Source organism: Betta splendens, chromosome 3, assembly GCF_900634795.4.
Source record: "Betta splendens chromosome 3, fBetSpl5.4, whole genome shotgun sequence".
Taxonomy (NCBI): domain Eukaryota; kingdom Metazoa; phylum Chordata; class Actinopteri; order Anabantiformes; family Osphronemidae; genus Betta; species Betta splendens.
Genome location: NC_040883.2, coordinates 11,568,155 through 11,584,206, shown reverse-complemented (window position 1 = coordinate 11,584,206; position 16,052 = coordinate 11,568,155).

The following is a 16,052-nucleotide window of genomic DNA, read 5'->3' as shown; positions in this document are numbered from 1 at the left end:
TTAATGCTTATAGTTACAACTTGGGTGAATTACTTTCACTTTACTGCAAACAATGGTGGCTGAAAAGGAGAATCTGGGTCATTCGCAGACCATGAGCCTGAACTAAGGAGCTGTGCAGAATCTACTGTACAAACTGTAGGCGACGGCCGTCACTTTGCCCATGATCGAGGCTCACAGGTGCAGGACAGCAGCTGCTCCTGTTTTAAAGAGAGCACCAGCGTGGATTTACTACTGAAGCATAAATCAGGCTTAAGTCTGTGAAACCCCCAGTGGCCCTAAAGCTGAGGACCTGGTCTTCTACACTGGGAACTCTGGGCTGTTGATTGGCATCGAGTGGTGAACTGGACCCAGCACCCGAAGGACGATGGACCACACTCACGAGCGAGGACTTTGCAAAGAAGCTGAACATCTTAGTGGTGGAAGGTGCATGTGTGGGATCAGTGACGCACACAGGTCTGTAGAATCTGGGGCCTCCTGCATGAATAATACTTTGCTAAATGTGTTTTGTATATACACACACACACACACACATTCCGGTACTTGATCCAGACATATGCAACGTCTCAGTAGCAGGTAGAGGGATGAGTGAGAGTGTGTGCTGGTGTTTCGAGTCACAGAGCAGAGTAATCCATTCTCTCCACAGTGGTATGGAGGCGCTGCTGTCATGATGTGCTACACACACACACACACACACACACACACACACACACACACACACACACACACACACACACACACACACATACACACACACACACACACACACACACACACAGTTGTCATGCTGTGTTACATGGAGCCGTGATCACATTATCTAGCGCTGGACCCTACACAGTCATTCACTTATACAGCATTCTCTGTTGATTTCCTTTACACACACACACACACACACGCACACGCACACACACACACGAGAAGCGACGGCTCACCTGATGGGCTGGCAGCGCCACACAAACACTCACAAACACACTCGTGCACGCACAGTGGTCCTGCTGACAAGCTCTTCCACGCCAGATTAATCTGGTTTACAGTCTTATCTGAGCACAGATAGCTCCACCACAGGCACACACACACAAACAAACACGTATAATATCATAAACCTCACAGGGAGCAGGAGCCGCAATGAACTGGAGACATGCAAAGTCTCACACACACACAGTTACACCAGCAGAGTGTGGTCAGGAGAACACAATGGGCCGTGTGCCTGCAGGAGGCCTGGTCAGGAGAGAAAACAGGCAAAGCACAGGAGCAATAAAAAACTGGAACGCAAGAAAAACAAAGGCTGCAAAAGGAGAAAGACCTCGTGTGTGTGTGCGCGCTGCAGGCAGGCGGCGAGAAACTTTGGGCTGGACAAATATCACATTAGTCACAGCGAGGAATCTCCACATTCTCCCCACAAGGAAACACAACCACAAGATTATTGAAGCAATAATCCTCCAAACTTCCGCGTCCTTCCTGCCTCGCGAAGGTCAACCTGCAGCAAAAACCTCTGCATCTTCCCTCCTATTCTTTTTATGTCCACCAGCTGATCCACCAACTGGAACAACACTGGCCACTTTATTAACCGCTGGATGGAATTAGACTGAACAGGTTCACAGTTTCTGCTTAAGTAGTAATTTAGCATGAAAGTGGGATTTATTTTAACTGGATGACTGTTTCCCATGTAAACAGCAGACTTTGAGCAAATGGGGACTTGAAAAGAAACTGAGCCACTTCCATTGTTGATGTGATCAAGAGGAAATATGTAAATAGAATAAAGATGTGAAAAATAAAGCATTCCATAAGCCCTCCCCTCCACCCTCCTCTCCATTCTCCCTCCCGCCGGCCTCCACAGAGGAGACGTATTGATTTGGCGTCTCCTTTCCGCGCTCAAGATGAAATAATTAGCGAACGTGGAGACGAAAAAGACAGAGTGAGAGTGAGAAGGCAGAAGAAATCCAAGAATCACAACAGAAGAAAGAAAGAAAGAAAGAAAGAAAGAAAGAAAGAAAGAAAGAAAGAAAGAAAGAAAGAAAGAAAGAAAGAAGAAAGAAAGAAAGAAAGAAAGAAAGAAAGAAAGAAAGAAAGAAAGAAAGAAAGAAAGAAAGAAAGAAAGAAAGAAAGAAAGACGTCTCCACTGGGAAAGAAGTAAGCAACTTGAAGGATCAAGATGATTTCATTATCAATTCTCTGCATCTTCCCCTAAACCCCCAGATTACACACACACACACACACACACACACACACACACACACACACACACACACACACACACACACACACACACACACACACACACACACACACACACAAATTTGACACTTTCAGTTACATTTTTACTTAACACCCATTTTCATTCTCAAGATTTATCATTTTACATAATTTTTTTGTCAATTTTAATTCTGGTGACTTCAATGACGCAAAACAATCTAAAAACATTTAGATGTTTTTACCAATTATTTTGAAATGAAGAGTCAGATGAATCAAACATGAACAGCTGACAGCTCAGTCAGTCCTTCCTCTCACACACAGTGAATGTGCTTCGACTGCACACACACTTAGGAACTTTTCTCTCTCCGTCCTCCTCCTCATGGCTCCTGTAGTCCCACCGCTGCTTCCCTTCACCTGCCACCAATAACACATGTAGAGGCTGTTAAAAATGACTGTGGACACATAAATAAAGCAGAAGTGTGAACGCACATTGTAGTGTATTATTACAGCGACAGCAGGAACGTAAACTTCACCGTTCACTCCTCTCTGGGAAAAACGGGATGAGACCCATTCCGGGTTTCACACCAATTCCTCCGTCTGCCTCAGACAGAAACTGTGAGCGGAGTACAGCTGAGATTAAACAGGAAGCTGCTCCCCCTTTTATTTATTTCCCTTGCAGTTGTTCCTGGTGCCTTCAAACACACCTCATCCCCGCTCCGTCCTCCTGCTGCTCGCTAACGGACAGCTGTCGCCGCGTGGCTCCTGCGTCTGTCTACTGAATGCTGTGAGTGGCCTCTACTGGCAGACTGAAGGGAATTGAAATGATTCATAGAGAGGCCGCGGAACCGCAAACCGGCCCCGGTGCTCGTGAGCTCGGGCTCGCGTGCCGCCGAACACAAGTTTTCTTCTTCTTCTTCTTTGCGTCCTGTTGCGTGACCGTGCGTGTGCGACTCGCACGTGCGCCGGCCAGAGGCTCCGCTGGCTCCAGTGCTGAGAACAGTGGGCCATGGATTTATTGCTTTCAGGGGAGTAGAGGGCTGCAGGCCCCAGAGGTCTGTCCTCACATCAATATAACAATGACACACATCGACCCAACAACGGCCGTTTGCTTCATCACCAGGACAAAGTGGCATCAATACAGGGACAGAGTGTCGGCACGTTGGTTACGAGCAGAATAGAAAGTGGAAAGAAGACTGTGGAGCAAATACAATGACATCACAAATTAGGTTTTATTTATTTATATATATTAAGGTTTTATTGATATTATTAAAGCAGCCAAAATATTGTAAGTAGAATTAGAACTAAAATAAATTAAAGGCATTTAGTTTTTACCTAGTTACAGTTAAACAATTAAAGTATGAGAAGCTGTTTATTAGACAAACTTCACAAAAACACACATATGCTGTTAAATTAATTTGAAATATAAATATATTTTACAAAGTTTCACTCATACACTAATATGTGTTTGGTTGCTAAAAAAGTTTCATGATCTTTGTTGCTTTATTGTTGTGCCTCCTGTGTCCTTCTGTCCAACAGCAGCTGGCCCAGTGATAAATAGACGCATTGTGCAAAAATCAACATTGTAATCACCACCTTTGCTCTTTATAGGATTTCTAGCTGCATGATAAATGTAAAACGTGTGTGTGTGTGTGTGTGCGTGTGTGTGTGCGTGTGTGTGTGTGTGTGTGTGTGTGTGTGTGTGTGTTTGTGTGCGTGTGTGTGTGTGTGTGTGTGTGTGTGTGTGTGTGTGTGATCTGCAGTGGTCACGATGCGGTTGTGTTCAAATAAACTCCCAACAAATCCAGCCGAATGCACGTGAACTGCTTTATCGTATGAATCTGCTGCATGGTGACGAGACATGAGAATTACAGCATGTACACGTATGTAGATGCCTAAAAAACAAATTTGATTCTGGAGCATTAACAGAAGAGGCGACAATGAAATCATGCAGGAAAGAGAGAGATGTGAGACACGAGACGCTGCAGCGCTGAGTGGAGAGAGTTTGTTGCCATTGAGTGATGAAAAGTCTGTATGTTACAGAGCCGTCATAAATTATGTCCCACAACATACGGAGCAGGGGTGTGTGTGTGTGTGTGTGTGTGTGTGTGTGTGTGTGTGTGTGTGTGGGTGTGTGTGTGTGTGTGTGTGTGTGTTACCCAGAAATAGGACACCACCCAGCTAGTCAGACAGCGAAGCCTAGGAAACAAATAGCCGTCCTCGCTACCAGGACAGAGCTGCTGCACCTACAGGACACTGATGCTGCAGACGAGCTGAACCGCCTTCCTCAGGAAGGTCCAAACCAACCCCAGTCAGGGTGGTGGTGTAGTGAGGAGCTGCTGACTGAGGCTCCGCAGGCAGAGGCGCCCTGCTGACTGGACCACGGGTTAGAGTCAGAGCCTTCAGACGAGCTGCTGCAGGTTGGACCGTCTAGAAAGCTGAAGGCAGCTCTCAGCAGTTAGTACAGGAGTCAACCCAGACCCTGTTTGACTGACGCCTGAGCAGCGTCCGCATAAAGCTGGCTCCCCCCGACGCAGAGCCATCGGTTTTACAGGAGGAGGAGCTGGTTGTAAAATATTCAGCTCTGTACTGTTCATACGTGTAACCTGATTCCTTCAAATGAGCTGGTTTCTGGAAGCAGGTCGTTCCTTATGGCCATCACTGTCAGACCTGCACTCTGTGTAGAATAAGACAACAACCTGTGGATCGGGTCCAGGCTGCAAAGGCGACATTCAGGAGAAAGCGATCGCCGCTGATTCCGGTAGGACACAGCCAGCGGTGCTTTGTGATCTTGCCCCAGTAAACGATCCCACACCGCAGAATGCAGAGCCGCTACCTGACTGTCTGCGTCCCCGCTCTGTTTGTGTGTTTACTAATAAATCATCCCATTACACATCATAAGTAGGCCATCATAATTAATTGGCCAGTCGAGAGAAGCTCTGACAACAAGCCCCCAGCGGTGAGCAGCAGCTCAGGCACACGTACTGCACTGTAGCTCGTCTGTGTGGACGACCGGGAAGCTGAAAAGTTACAGATGAAGCTTCTCACAACAGTTTATTTTCATTATCATGTAAAGGAATAATTCAGTTAAGGGGACGGGACAGTGTTGGGCCGTCCCCGTCCGCCTGTTCGTCCCCTATTGTTGGGATCACACCAAAGCAGGCTGCATGGAGAGCAATAATGCTTCACATCCTGTGAGAAGGTCAGGAGGTATTCAAATACATGGAAACACAGGACGGGACTGAACAATGCCCCACACACACACACACACACACACACACACACACACACACACACCGGAGCCGAGCTGCGTGTCCGTGCGTGTGCATATGTACAAGCATGTGATCGCGCCCATGTCCTACACTTTACAACATTAGCGAGAGGGACGGAAGGTGTGTGTGTGGGAAAGGTGACCCTGGAAGGAAGAAGCAACGACCTCTGATACCCATCTTAGATCGGAGGAGAAAAAGACACCTGATTGGGGTTTGAATAATTTAAAGGGACATCGCACGCGGACGTGAGCCCCCCCTCCCCACACCCGCCACAATAAAGGAGCGTTACTCTTGACTTCAGGTGAATGGCTGAGTCCAGACATTTGCTGCTTGCCTAGTTTTGAGGTTTTATTGTTTTTTTTTTTAACTTATTCATTGTTTAATTTGTTTTGGACTCATTTCTGTTTCACACAGGAAGGAGGCAGGAACGTGTGTTTGTGAATCAGGGTCAACCTGTTATTTACAGTCACATAGTGGAAGGTCAGAGAGAAAACGTTTGTTAGTCGAAATTAAGACTACAAAAGGCCAAAGTAAGATTTTAGCACCTTGTGAACCTGCATTAAGTGTGTTTTCTTCATGCACATTAACACAGTAAGTTCCCCCACTGTGCTTGGTTTAACACGTCAGCCGGTGCCGTGGATGAAGACATGCAAAACAAAATGCCAAGTCAACAAAAGCAGCCGAGCGTTCATCAAAGTGAAGCCGGCGTTGGGAAAACGCTGCTCCACTGCCCGGCGTTTAGAAGCGAGGCGCTAAACGTCTGTTAAGACACTTAAGAGGCCGCAGCAGCTCAAAGCAACACACGGTAATATTCTGACGCTGTTACGCCCCATTTTCTACATCTTGTTTGCATCACAGGCCTCGCTGCGGCGCCAGAAGCCTGAAACACACAAAGCAGATTTATTGACTTAATTTGCTGACCCGCGCACCCACATATGTGAGAGAGAGAGAGAGAGAGAGAGAGAGAGAGGTCGTCCAAGGTCAGGCTTAACAGGGTCAAGTTCAGTGCACCTCCCCGCTGCATTGCATTATGCAGCCAGTGCGCTGAATTAGCATGACAACCTGATTTAGCCCAGCTCCTTTCCACAGTCCATCACTGGAACACACGCACCTGCACACACCTGCTACGGCACGTTTGCTCGCGAGAGACGCAAAAATTGGTTTTTAATCCAATAAACCTCCCCGCGCACGTTGGCAGCTGCTGAAGTTCACAGTCCAGCGAGACGGAGACAGAGACAGAGGTGGAACGCGACGTCCTCTTCATTGATCAGAAATTCAATTCAAAGTCTATAGACAGATATAAATGAGCTGCGCTGCCAGAAGTGCGCATGCCTTCAAATGAGCGGCGGCACCCGCGCGTCCACGCACCCGAACCGCGCCGGAACAAAGGCAGCGGGGAACCAAACACAGACAACAAAGCATCAAACGGCAAACACTTCAAATGCCCAGCGCGCAAATGAACAGGATTCTGCTGGAGGCTGAGGCGGTGATTTCTCCACTACCGTAAGTGCAATATTCTAATCTCTGCGAAGAAAACAAAGTCCACGACAGAGTAATTTATTCCTTTCCGGGTTTGTGTCCATTGTTTTTCAGACCTGGAGATTTCTGGCGAAGGAGACAACACGGAAATATCACATTTATCAGCGCGCTCCAACTTCTGAAGCCTCTTGTTTTTAGAGGATTTTTCCACACAATAAAACTCTTCGTAGGCGACGTCTGATCTAATGTGTCTAATGTGACACGTGTTCACTGCATCCAGATACACTTTGCAGCTCATTTCCGTCTTTAGCCACGCTGCTCCTCTCGTCACCCAACGCAAGCTGTCACAACAACTACAACAGTAACACACGCTTTTGTATGATTTCATTAACGCAGCAACATGTGTAAAGCAGGAACAATTAGAAAACAAGCAGCACTGGTCAAACCTTACTAATTAATAGCTATTATTGACGGGTTATTAACATTTGTCTCACAGTTCCTCTCAGGATGGGAAAACTTGTTGAGAGCTGGTCTAAAAAGTGGATTAAAAAGTTCAAATGAATGGGAACCACAACAGAGACGCAGGGAAACACACGGATCGGAGACGGAGAGAAAAAAAGCTAAGTCTAAATTAAGATGTTGGATGCTGGCTTTCCAATAGGACCTTGACACAGCGGTTGACCTACTCATGACAGGATCCCGGTGCCGCGGATTTGGAATTCTATTAGTATTACCAGCCGTAGGGGAGGGGGAAAATGTCATGCAGTCATCAGGAAGAGGCCAATCCATAGCTTCTATCCATCAGCCAATTACTGGTGCTAAAGTGGAATTAGATAGGTATTGACAATGAGAGGAGGTGGAGGGAGATTAGGGAGAGCGATGGAAAAGGAGAGCTGGGAGAGTGGAGGAGAGAAGAAGGGAAAAGGAAGAAGAGGGATGGAGAGGGAGAGGAAGGGATCAGAGGAGCAAATAGATGTAAGAGGTGTGGGACCGTGGGACGAGGGCCACGAAAGAAGGGAAGGCGGATGATGTAAGTTTACAATAACCTCAATTTGTTCTGTTAATCATTAATATGTACAAAAAACTAAATTATTATAGACAGAATTTTAAAAGACTCTTTGGATTTGGCCTCGTCGGTTCCTGTCCTGCTAAACAAGTTAGCCCAGAAAACGAGAGAGCAGCAAGTGGATGCTGGTGAAAAGGCAGGGAAGGATGGAGACGGAGGACAAAGAGAGAGAATCCAAACTCAGAGCTATGTAATGAATTTATGCCTGGCTGGCAGATCTTTATAAGTTATTGGAAAAATAGCCGGGGCGGCGTATTGACACAGCTGGGCCTGGGATCGATGCATCGAGAATGGGCAATACATTTTAATTTAAAACTGTTCAAACTTCAGCAGCAAATCCATGCGGCTCAGTGCAGCTTCTTCCCGCGTCCGAGCAAACAGACGCTCACACGGACGTCACAGAACCCACAGTCAGTCATCAAACGCTGCACACAGACGGCTCAGAGCGTCACTCAACTCAACAGAATGCTGCACAACGCGTTAGACCTTAGAACAGGCCATTCTACTTATATTAGCACTTCATATGGGAAACTATGAAATTTCTACCACTTTTATGTTATTCATACATATATGAAATATATATACTGTATATAATATTTCATTAAAACACATTAGTGATTGTTGCAGTTTGGTTAAATAAAAAGGTAGGAACGTGTCAGAGGTAAAGTCCTTGTTACTTTAACATTGTGCCAGTTGTCCAAAGCTGAGTCATGTGACCTGTGCTCCCAGTTATTTTTAGCTGAACTGAGGCCTCAGTGATTAAAAGGAGCCGTTTCTCCCAGGGATGAGTCGTAGGGCACTTTCGACAGCTGTTTTTATCCAGTTCAATTAGCATAATTAATTAGCGCTAATCAATCCAAACAAATTATTGTTTAACACCTAGAATAAATCACGGAGCGTCTCTCCATTCGCCAGCAATGACTCATTCTCTACCGAGCCTTCATTGATCACCCGAACAAATGCGACAATGCTGCCGATGACGCATATTCTATCGTTTTCCTATTGTTCTGGGCCCGTCCATCATGTGACTGTGATCAGGACTCAGGAAGAGGAGGAGGCAGCTCAAACGTGCTGCTCTAACCTGAAGTCCTAAAGACGACCACTCTGCTCCACGTTCACTTATGTGTGCATTATATTCAGAGGCCCCTCTTTTATGCTGTGGCCATAATAACAAAGGAAAACAATGGAGGCTGTGTTGTTCTGACCTTCATGCGGCAGAAAGGACGCTGACGTTGGGAGGATTATCAAAACATTAGAACCACCTGCTAATAAAATGTAGCCCAGTAATGGCCGACGTTTATTACTGAACGTCGGCCCAGTATCTGCTTCCTCTGGACGTCGCTTGGGGTACGGCTGCTACAGTGCACTCGACTTTAAGAACAGGAGACTTTTCTCTATCAAACAAAAAAGATAAATAAACCGATCCCCAAGATCAGTCGTTACAACACTGACCATCCTTTCTTCTGGTGGATGTAGGAGTGTCTCTCAGGACAAACACCTGAAAACATCACCAAAATTTACTTCAGAACACCTACAAGAGGCTTTTAGCTGACACTGGATCAGCATGAACTCCCCCAAACCATCACACTGTAGTTAGACACAATAAACTAGATAACTCATACTGTTCCTGTAAATACAGATGTACCAAGACAAAGGCAGCTTCAAATGGACTGCACACACACACACACACACACACACACACACACACACACACACACACACACACACACACACACACACACACACACACACACACACACACACCTCTAATATTGTTATATTGCTGTCAGGTTTTCAGTGCTGTGGGTTAATCAGCAAGGCAAGGGGAAGGGTGCTATCTACTCACCACACTGCCACATTTATCGATTCCATTTACACACAAATAAACACACGCACACGCACACACACACACACACGCACACACACACACACGCACACACACACACACACACACACACACGCACACACACACACACACACACACACACACACACACACACACACACTGACACCCACTTTCTGCACAAGAACAGGCACCCATAACACCCCTTTAACTATTCTATTGGCCCCAAATAGATTTTCCCATTTTACGCTGTGGAGGCAAGAGAGACACTGGAGCAGAACTGAAAGTGATATAAATTTATCAAAAAACAGATGAACAAACATTGGTGGGAAGATTTATTACTGGGGATTTTAATAAAAATTGGAGGCGGATGAATTGATTTTGGTTTAAGGGAGGGTGTTATAAGGAACAATTTATCGGGATGGCTCAGGTAAGATGCATTATTTTCCGATTGTTATCCGGCTTCGCTGTTTAAGGGGCTGATTTGTGTTGTGTATTGCATTTTATGGGGAAGAGGGAAAAGGGAACTTTCGATGATTTAGGTGGGATGTATTAATCAAAGGCAGCCGGTGTGAACCATAGATCGCCAAGCAAAGGAGGTACAAGTGACAGCTCATTCTGCTAAGGAATGTTTTGGAGGCGCACATCATCGCTTCTCAATTCCCCTTTCTTGGCTGCACTCTTCCTCCCGCTCCCTCTCCGCGCCCGCCACCTTTCTCGCCTCATCGTCTAAGTATTTTTCTCAGGTACTCTTTTATGTCCGCGCCTCTCCTCCGCGGTTCAGTGCACACTTGGTTTTAATTTTATGAGGCTGAGAGTAGCTTTTAACCATCCATGCGGCAAATAAACGGGGGATTAGGACTATTTAGTGTTTTCCTCCTCCCTAAAAGCCTCATACTTCCCGAGTGCTCAGTGACCTTTTCTGCTGCCTCTGACATGTGAAGAGACAAGCCCATCATCATCAGGTTTACACACTCGCTCTGCTTCTTGTAAATGATGTTCTGTTTGCCCACATCTGAGCTGCCTTATCTCTGCTCAGGGGTTTCCTCCTTTGTCTGCTTCTTCTGCCGGTTTATCTGTTTAACTATCTATTATCACAAACAACACTAATGATTAATGCTACAGGACGTGAAAGCCGTCGCATCCAAGGGTCTGTTGTCTGAAACCTCTTGCTACTGTACATTCATCAACTTCTGGTTCCTGCAGCGTTATGTATGTGTATCTACAGAAAGTCTCAACTGAAGAATGTTCAATTGAAACCGTGCTTTTGTTCCTTATTTGACTTTGCTTGCAGTAAGTTCACACACACACACACACACACACACACACACACACACACACACACACACACACACACACACACACACACACACACACACACGAAGCATAGGCTACTTCACAGTGGCCTATAATGGGACCTTCAGTCGTGCCCTGCCCTCCATCTAAATCTTATGGTCCACAGCCAAAGCCACAGGCCAGCACACACGTACACATAATGAAAGGCTATTTGGTCGAGCTACTCACCTGTGGCCAGGTCTGATTCCTGTTGATTTAAAAGTCAGATTGATCCTGTGATGAATGAGGCCCTGGTCTGTAGAGCATAAGGCCCTGCAGTCAGTCGATGCTTTTTGTGTTGATTGAATTAAAGTGAAATATCTTGGAAACATTTGAAAAACCAACAAAGACGTGTTTACTTTTGAAGATGGGTTACTACTGTAATAAGCCCCATACACACAACACTACTGTGATCACATGCTTCCATCATCAGGTGGTGAGGAAATCAATCTGTCTGTGGGAGTAGAGGCCAAAACGCCTGAACCCAGTCCAAGTTGCTTGGATGTGAATAGTGGACAACAAATGCAAGTGTGTTGATGCATGTAATAGAGCGGTCAGTAGTTACTTCACACCCAGGAGCATGACTGGAGTCAAGCGTCATGTGACCTCCAGTACCTCCACTACACACAGTGCAGAAACAAGCACCCAGTACTGTATGTTTGTGGTTGATGTTACTGTAGATGTGTGAGATGAGAAGTATACCAGCAGGAAGGATTGTGGTCCAGCTAAACCAGTAGGCGCTTTGTGTAACCTACATGGTGATTCCATCACTTTGGATGACAACTGGGAGCAGGATCTGCAGATGGTGGCTGTGGTCCAGGAATCCCCACGGCACAACTCGTAGCCAAGCCCTAAAAAGTGTGTAATTGGGCGGGGGGGCGATTGTGTGCCTGGGGAACCTGCTGGCCCAAAGGCAGGTGTGCCCCCAGCCAGCCGAGCCGTCACCATTACAACCTGCCCCAGGCTCAGTCTCAACAATAATATGAGGTGGGTCACACGGCTGGGATCCTGGTGTGGGGGCTACAGTCTGTGGTTCTGGTGTTGACCAGGCCCCAGACCTGCTTCACTGGGAATAGGTTGGAATATAAAATAACTATATATATATATATATATATATAATATATACCCATATACATGTAACTATACCTAACAATAACAAATATCACACGAATAAGAATTCTAAGGGGTTGAGCACAAGGCAAATCTGACAATGGCAACATATGTACTTTTCTACTTGTCTACAGATGTAGACAAGTAGAAAAGACTCAGAATCATTAAGTCGTTCCACATGTCACTGCCACAGCTAAACAAGGTCCAGAACCACTACACAGGATGCTCCCGTGTGTGCGCACGCATGTGAGTGTCAGCGCTGATTGCTCTTGACTCCATTAATCTCTGCAGTGTGGTTATGATTAGCTCTCTGAAGCGTGCCAGAGGGCGGACGCACACACACACACACACACACACACACACACACACACACACACACACACACACACACACACACACACACACACACACACACACAGGTCTGGCCACCTCTCCAGCCTGTCTCTCATGGTCGACCAGGTATAGGAGCTGAGACGAGCTGGACATTGAGGCACAAACACACAGAAGCAACAGTGTGGCCTCAAAACATAAACACACACTCAGAGACTCACGTAAGGCCAGTGACAGTTACAGGGCAGTGACCATCACTCTGATGTGTGTCGGTTCTTTATGGACCAGACGTTTGAAGCATATATAGATTAAAACAAATCAAGCAAGAATTTGCTGCGAGAGATAAAGGGAGAGTTAAAAAGTAAGCACAGTCGTGTGCAGAGAGACAAAAAGCCCACAAAGACAAAGATAAAGCTGCAATGTAAACCAGACAGAGCAAGTAAAAGACAGGCGCAAATCAGAACAAGAGCGGGAGACAAGTGTATTAGTGAATGGCTGTGGGTAGATGAAAAGAACAAGTGAAGTGTAAGTGGTGAAGTGCTACAGAGAGGGAGGAGATGGAGGAGCCTCAGATGCTTGCCTACTCCCTGCCATGATCACAGTATGCATGGGATGATTTATGTTCCCTTTCCAATATCCAGGCCATAGAAAATAAATCTACATTCCTTTAAACTACTGAGGGTTTTATTTTGAAAGGACAGCGTGATTGTGGATGTGGGCATGTGGGGGGAAAGGAATCACCATCAGATGTGGCAATCATGCAACTAAAAATGTGTCTGCTTATCTTTGCGCTCTTCCTCTATTGTTCTCTTTCTCTTCTCCTTTCTATTAAATGTGCGATGTATACAGACAATATTTAAAACACTGCACTTTAAAGTTGTCTACATTTTTTATATGTAAATTTCTGAGCTTTCCTTAGTTAATATTGTTAGACTTGGTCATTGCTTCCAGAAACCAGAAAAGACTGGAGTGGGAGGTCAATTAATTCTGGTGTATGTTTCATTTATGTATTAATTTCTATCAAAAGGTAATAAGCGTGTAAACAGTGATTGTAGTGCGTGAATGACTTCAGGTGAACTGTGCAGGTTTTGGTACTGTATCATTTCACTTAATGACTATTTTGCCAACATTTTTTTTAATCCAGTTTGTGACTGTGCACACTGACAAACATGCCACCGCATGAATCTGTTTGTGCGCGTCAACACAGACAGCAAAATGACAAATAGTTGAGAAGAAGAACGAGAGGAGTAATGATGGAACAATAATGTCACATGTGTACTGTAGCCCCTGTGTGTGGTGATGAATCTCTCATTGTGACAGTGGGGCCGGCAGCAGCAAATGTCCTTCTGGCTGACACACACACACACACACACACACACACACACACACACACACACACACACACACACACACACACACACACACACACACACACACACTGAGACACAGATGGAAACGACCACACTAATGGATCACCCCTGTCTGAACGCAATCCGCCACAAATAATGATGAACCACCCCTGCATTAAACTATTTTACACAATGCTCAATTCATTACTTCTCTCTCGCTCTCCCTCTGCCTCTCTGTGGGTCTAGGTGAGCTAATAAAGGTATGATATTTCTCCTCTACCGGCACAATCATAGTTTTTATCCATTAGTAGGATATTAGTATGGGGAATGAGGAAAGGTGGGAGGGAGGGGGGGTTGGAATGAAGAGATGGCTTCAAATTGCTTTAAAAGCATTGCCACTGTAAAAAGTAACAGCAACCTCAGGCTTCGGGAGCAATTTGCATAGTTGTGCTAAGAGGAGCAGGTCCAGCCTCAGGCCTTCCCGGCTGTCGCCGAGTGCTGCTCCTTATTTTCTTACTGTGACAAAGATGAATACACGAACGAGTATATGACAATATATGAGTGTAGAGGAGAAAAAAGACCCGTGATGAATTAACCCTTAGATGACTGAACGGAGAGGAAGTCTTTATTTGTTCCTAAATTAATATTAAAATGTATTTTGTACATAGAAAATATTTAAATATTATGACTTTGATGGATGATACTCATCCAGACACCTAGTAAATATAAATATTTACTTAGCACAATAGACATTTAGATAATAATAATATTAATCTTAGGATATAGTGATTACAGCAGGAAAAGTCCTGTGACATGGACACAGCGGCGTCGTTGCTGTTCTAGTTTCCAGATGCTCTGAGGCAGCATGGACCAAAATAACACACAGCTACGGCACATGCTCGGCTTCTGTCTAATTCGTTCTCACCAGAACCTTCATCAATATTTCTATTTTTTATTTTAGTGTCAGGAAATGCACTCAAGGCTGTTAACCTCCTTTCTGTCCAAACCCTCTGCCTCCGAGCTTCACTTTGCTCAGTGTGGGAGAGAGGAGAAGAAAGAGTCATTATGGATTTCAATTAAGTGATCCCTGGGCAGAGAGGGATGCGCCAGAGTGGGGGAATTAATGTGCTGCGGACAGATGTTTAATAATAATGGCCGGACTGGCCCTGCCGAGAAACACACATTCCACCCGCCGCACCCCGCCGAGGCTGCGGACGCGCACGTGCACGCGGGCACACGCTCGCGCGATCGCTCAAACCATGACGCGCACAGTAATGATCCATACGCGCGTGCGGTCCGCTGTAACGTGTGACGGACGCGAGCGCTCGCGTGCAGGCGACAGCGGCGCGGCCGCTTCGCCACCGGAGCCGGCCCCGGCGCATATGGCCCTCATTTAGGAACAATGGGCGAGGAGAACGACTGGCTGGATGAGCTCCCTGACTGCGAGAGGTGACTGGAGGCATGTTAAATGACAAGCCCCGTACGGAGAGACAGAGCGGAGCGGGGAGCGGGGGAGCGGGACCGGGAAGACTGGACCACTGAGCAGCAAAAACGCTGGGGCGGACGAGGGACGGGCGAGGAGAGAGAGAACGAGGGGAGGAATGTGGGAAGAAAAAGGGAAAGTGAGACTGGGAGAGATGAGAGACGGGCCTATTGTTCTGGCCGTGTCCAGAACAGGGTGGACGGCGTGTAAACCACATGTTCTCCTGGTGACACCTAATCAGCGTCGCACAAGGACGAATGGCTTCCAGCCGTCCTTACAGTCGCGTCAGAAGCGACGCGTTGGTAAAAACCCCTCCGTCTCGTCCTCCCTCTCACTCACACGCAGTCTCGTCACAACAACATTTCTCCGGTAATTACCGGGGCGGCCGCCCTCCTGCCGCCCTGGATGGATGGGCTGAGCTACAGCAAGTTCGCCCCTCCAGCCATAACTCTAGGATGACTGCCTGCCGCTCCTCGCCGCCGTGCTGGCCCTCAGACGGCAAATTGGCCTCACGAAAGACAGAGAGGCCGGGAAAAAAGTCCAATGAGCACCGCCCGGCTCTCAGAGAAGCAAGCGTGTTAGGACGCTGATATGAAAG